The following is a 6,004-nucleotide window of genomic DNA, read 5'->3' as shown; positions in this document are numbered from 1 at the left end:
TTAAGAATCCGCCTGCCAAGGCAGGCGGGACATGGGTTCCAGCCCTTGTCCAGGAAGATCCCACATGCCGTAGAGCAACTAAGCCCGTGTGCCACAACTACTGAGCCTGCACTCTAGAGCCCATGAGCCACAACTACTAATCCCACGCACCTAGAGCCCGTGGTCTGCAAAAAGAGAAACCACTGCAATGAGAAGCCGTGCACGGCAAAGAAGAGTAGCCCCTGCTCACCACAACTAGAGAAAGCCCACATGCAGCAATGAAGACCCAGTGCAGCTAAAAAAAAAAAATCATAGAGGCTGCAGGTGCTCTTTTCCTCTGCTAGGCAAATGGAGCAGGTGCTCCCCACCTTCATCTGGCTGTGCCCCAAGCTACGTCAGGGCGGTATTGCGGTTTGGTAAGGTTCTGTTCACCACTGGCTCACTTCCACCTTTAGGATACCATTAGGGCTTCTACTGAGCACTGGAGCACCTGTCCCTGGTTAGTCCTCATCTCGGTTAAAAGGTGGAGGAGAGATACTTAACAGCCTTAGGCCGTATGTGAGAAACAGACCTACTGGTATTTTAGGGTTTTTTACTATGGTGCAGTCTGTTTACCTGAAAAATATAGTTTGTCCAAAATTGTTTTTTGTCTCCATACACGATTGACAGTTTGGCTGGCTATACAATTCTATTGTATATTTGATTTTCTTTCAGAATTTTGAAGGCCCTGCTCCACTATTTAGCTTCAAATGTTACTGTTAAGACATTTGGTGAGGTTCTTTTTTCCTGCCTTTTTTTTTTTTTTTTTTAATGTGACTTCTGTTTTTCTTCCTGAGCATTTTAGGCTGGGTTTTTCTTTTTCATCTCTGGTTTTCTACAGTTAACCATCTTCCTTGGTGGGCTCTTTCAATCTAGACATTCAACTCCTTACTTCTGGTAAACTGTATTGCTTCTTTTTAAACATTTTTATTCATTTATTTTTCACTGCGTTGGGTCTCCGCTGCTGCACGCGGGCTTTCTCTAGTTGTGGCGAGCAGGGGCTACTCTTCGTTGCAGTGTGCAGGCTTCTCATTGCGTTGGCTTCTCTTGTTGCGGAGCATGATCTCTAGGCCGTGGGCTTCAGTAGTTGTGCCACGTGGGCTCAGTAGTTGTGGCTCACGGGCTCTAGAGCGCAGGCTCAGTAGTTGTGCCGCACGGGCTTAGTTGCTCTGCGGCATGTGGGATCTTCCCGGACCAGGGCTCGAACCCGTGTCCCCTGCATTGACAGGCGGATTCTTAACCTCTGAGCCACCAAGGAAGTCCCTGTATTATTTCTTTCAAAAGTTATTTACCTCCATTTTTTCCCCTAGAATTCTTATTGGAAAGTTGCTGGACCGCCTGGATTGAGATTTTAAGTCTCATTTCTCTCTGATTTTCTGTGTCTTTTGTTCTGCTTTCTGAATAATTTCCTTTATCTTGCGGCCCTTCTATTGAATTTCTTTTACAATTTTGGCTGTATTTTTAATTTTCAAGCCTCCTTTCTTAAACATCTCTGAGGCTATTAGCAGTTTTTGAAAAAGTTTTTGATTGCTTCCATTAACCGTTTCTTTGCCTGCCCCCCCCCGCACACACATTTTTTCTATCCACACTTGAGCCATTTCTTAAATGACTGGTGATCTTTCACTGTCCCTTCATGTTTACAAGTGACATGTTTTAAAAGCTGATTAGAAGCTCCAGGTGGGCAGAGCTTTTGACCTGTGGGCTTCAATTCTGGGTGAGCATCAAGGACTGCCTGATTCTTTGGGATCCCCAAACATTAATATGCCCATTGCTGCTCTTGCATCGTATAGTTTCTACAGAGAATTCCCTGTGCTCTGCTTGGGGGTGGAAGCCTGCTGCCGTAGTTCTGCCTGGGGCAAGGAAATGGCTTGAGCAAAGGTGCTCAACTGTTCTTTCTGCAGACTTAATAAAGCCAGAAATTAGAAAAGGCTTTCTAGGTAATGATTCATTATTATGTAATGCTCCCTGGTTATAAATTGTGAGATAATGAACATATCTAATTTTTCTTATAAAATTGTTTGGTGTTACTAGTACATATTCATATCTTGGTTAATATTTACTGCACATGAAAGTAATAAAACTTGACTTTTACAAAAATATCCAACACATGCCGCCTTTTCCTGTAAGTGGTTCTAAGAGCCTTCCAGAGCATGAGGGTGCTTTGAGTGGCCATCTCCATGCCTAAATCCTCTCCAAGGTCACTGCCCACAAGTCTGTGACCACTTGTGCTCCTGCCAGACTGAGCTGCTTTTATTTTTAACAGTATACATAGACCTTTCTGGCCCTATGTCCTGCATTCTCCCTTGTGATGGTTAGTTTAGGTCAACATGACTGGGCCTTAGGGTGCCCAGACATTTGGTTAAACATAATTCTGGATGTGTCTGTTGAGAGTGTTTCTCGATGAGATTAACATTTGCATTGGTAGACTGAGTAAAGCAGATTGCCCTTCTCAATGTGGGTGGGGGACTTCCCTGGTGGTCCAGAGGTTAAGATGCCATGCTTCCAATGCAGGGGGCATGGGTTCAAACCCTGGTTGGGGAGCTAAGATCCCACATGCCAGGCAGCCAAAAAACCCCACAAAAACCAGCAACAACAGAAAAAAACTGTGGGGACTTCCCTGGTGGCGCAGTGGTTAAGAATCTGCCTGCCAGTGCAGGGGACACGGGTTCAAGCCCTAGTCCGGGAAGATCCCACATGCTGAGGAGCAACAAAGCCCGTGTGCTGCAACTACTGAGCCCACGTGCTGCAACTACTGAAGGCCACGCCTGGAGCCTGTGCTCTGCAACAAGAGAATCCACCACAAGGAAGAGTAGCCTCCACTCGCTGCAACTAGAGAAAGCCCACGCGCAGCAAAAGACCCAACACAGCCAAAAGTAAATAAATTAAAAAACACAAAAACAAAAACAAACCTGTGGGTGGGACTCATACCATCAGCTGAAGGCCTGGATAGAACAAAAAGCCAGCTCCTGGTGCCCGAGTGCCTCCGAGCTGGATCATTTTTTCCCCTACCTTTTGGACTCAAACTCAAACATCAGCTCTTCTTGGGTCTCAGACCTGCTGGGTTTTGGACTAGAACAACTCCATTGGCCCTCCTGGCTCTCAGGCGTTTGAACTTGGACTTGGACTACACGATTGGGTCTCCTGGGCTTCCAGCTTGCTGACTGAAGGTCTTGGGACTTGTCAGCCTCCATCACTGTGTGAGCCAATTCCTTATTTTAAATATATATATATATATTTATACATTTATATATGTGTGTATTATATATGTGTGTATTTATATGTATGTATATGTGTGTATAAATATATGTATGTGTGTATATATGTATGTATATATGTGTGTATATATAGGTATGTATATGTATGTATATATGTGTGTGTATATATATGTATGTATATATGTGTGTATATATGTGTGTATATATATGTATGTATTTATGTGTGTATATATATATGTATGTATATATGTGTGTGTGTATATATATATATATCTCCTATTGGTTCTCAAGGGGGTGAAAACTGATTCTTAAGAGGAGAAACAAATCGTAGATATTACAGTGGTTTGTGGCCCTCCCAAAGCTCAACTCTACCAGACAAAATCTTATTCCTTAGTATTTTCTCCTTAGTATCTTAATTTTTCCTTAGGGGGGAGATAATGAAAAACAAAGGTTGAGAACCGCTGCTTTATGCCTTTGCTTCGTAACTTCTGTCCGCCAGGAGCACCCCCTCCACCTGCTGCGCCAGCCTCCAATCTTGCTACCCTGACATCCATTCTCAACATAACAGCCAGAGTTTTCTCAGAAACATACATCCTACCATGACAGTCCCTGCTCAAAACGCTGCATGGCTCTCAGCTGTACTTAGAATAAAACCCAACCTTGCTTTTGTTGGTTCCTGGGACATGCTGAGCTTCCCCCTGCTTGAGTCTCGCACTGCTCAAAGTTCTTTGCTCTGACGGTGATTGGCTCTGGTTCAGCTCACCTCCTCAGAGAGGCTGCTCCTGTCCCCAGGCGCCAGAAGGACTCTTCACTGTATCACCCTGTGCTCTGCTGGAACACAAAAGTCACACCTGAGCCACATCTGAATTGGAATCTGGGCCCTGCCTCTGACTATCTGGGTGACTTTGGGCAAATCCCTCACCATCTTTGAACTTTAGTTTCTCATCCATAATATAGGGCTAATGGTGCCTATCTCGAGAACGGTTGTGTGGATTAGATGAGATGATATAGCAGGAGGCAGAGTGGCTGGTGCATAATTGCTTGACAAATGGTCATTATTATGTCATTCATTCATCCAGCAAATACTGGATTGATGTGTGCCCAGCCCTTGCCTGGCAGGAGCTGGGGTTCAGAGGCGCAGGATGCAGACACTCCCATGCTCCCCCCGGCCCAAGACTTGACTTCTCTGGGGATACTGGTGAGCACCAAGAACCCCAATCCAACGCAATGTGCTCTGACAGGCGAAGTCACAGGGGCTGTGCGAGTGGGGAGTGTCTGACGCAGCCTGTATGGGGAAGGGGGCAGCCCAAAACACTGTCCACCCAGTGGGGTGCTAAGGCAGGCACCCCACCCACCTTCTCAAACTCTACCTTCAGCAGCAGGGTCATTCAAGACACTCCAGGAGGGGTGAGGGGTCTTATTCTGCCTACATAACATGGAATCTCTGAAAGGCTTTAAAGAGAGGATTAATTTGATCACATTGACTCATTCCGGTTGTGGAACGAAGAATGGGTCAGGAGATTAGAAGGCCGCGGCTGCAGCTGGGGCAAGGGTAACGGCCAGGCAGTGGCACCTGGCAGGCCCAGAGCTAACGGTGCGGGGCCCAGGAAACAGTGCAAATGGAGGCCCTCGTACTACACATCCTAGCACCAAGTTTCTCTGCATCTCGGTCCCGTAACCAGCCATGGAACCAAAGAGGGGAACACATACATGTTTTTTGTGTCTCGGTGTTTGCGATGGGTGAGACCCAGGCGAGGGACTCCTGTGGTCCGGGTCTAAGGGCAAAACTGTACCTGGGGCTTGCTGATGATGGGCAAGGGGCCCGGGGAGGAGGAGGGTCCAGACGGAGCGGCCCCACTGGGAGGCCCGGGAGGGTCTGACGGGGTTCGTGGCCTCTGCGGTGGGGTGATTGCGAGGTCGTGAGACATGGCTGGACCACCCTGGGACCGTGCAGGGTCGGAAGGCACCGGGAGGCCGGGCGACGGCTGCACGGGACCTCAGGGAGAGGGCGAGCTCAGAAGGGTGCCTCCGGGCCAGGGGTTCTAAGCTAACGGCAAGGTCTGCCGGTTCGCGGCAGCCCCAGCGCCCAGGGCGGTCCCCGACCCGACGGCGGCCCGGGCCAGCGCTTTCCAGGCGCCCTCCGGAACAGCCTAACCCACGAGGAGGGTCATTCTCGTCCCAATGAGTCACCTGGACACGGGCGAGGGGCCCGGCCCAAGATCACAGAGCCAGCCAGTGGAGGAGGCGGATTCGAACCCAGATCAGGGCCAAGGTCACCGGGCCTTTCCTGGCGGGCCAGAGCCGAAGCTGCCCGCCCGGCGCATCCCAGGGACAGGACCGGCCTGCAGACCCGGTGGCGGGGACGCGGGGCGCTGGGGCGTCTGGGAGGCTGTCAAAGAGGCGGAACTCCTCGCCGCCAGCCTTGTAGTTCATCCACCGCGGGCGACGCGGCCCTGAGCTGGCCAGACCACTCCGCCCGACTACAGGTCCCAGAAGGCCGCGCGGTTCGGGTGGGGCCGAGCGGCGCGAGCGCGGGGTGACGTCACCGCCGCATCCAGCTCCCCTGCCGCAGTCCCTCGCGCCGTCCGGGCGCTCGGTCGCGCGCGTCCTGACGGGAATCGTGGTCCCCGCGCCGGACGCCCCCAGCAGCAGAGCGGGCGCGCGGACTCCAGCTCCCGGCGTGCCTGCGTGCCGGCGCAAGTTAACGGCGGGAGGGGAGGGCGCGGCAGAGGGGGAGCGGCGCTCGGGAGGGCGGAGTAAGGCGGGGGGGG

This window comes from Aethalodelphis obliquidens, unplaced genomic scaffold (genome assembly GCF_003676395.1).
Source record: "Aethalodelphis obliquidens isolate GAN/ISIS:26980383/991018 unplaced genomic scaffold, ASM367639v1 scaffold6, whole genome shotgun sequence".
NCBI classification, from domain to species: Eukaryota; Metazoa; Chordata; class Mammalia; order Artiodactyla; family Delphinidae; genus Aethalodelphis; species Aethalodelphis obliquidens.
This window is presented reverse-complemented; position numbering follows the sequence as displayed.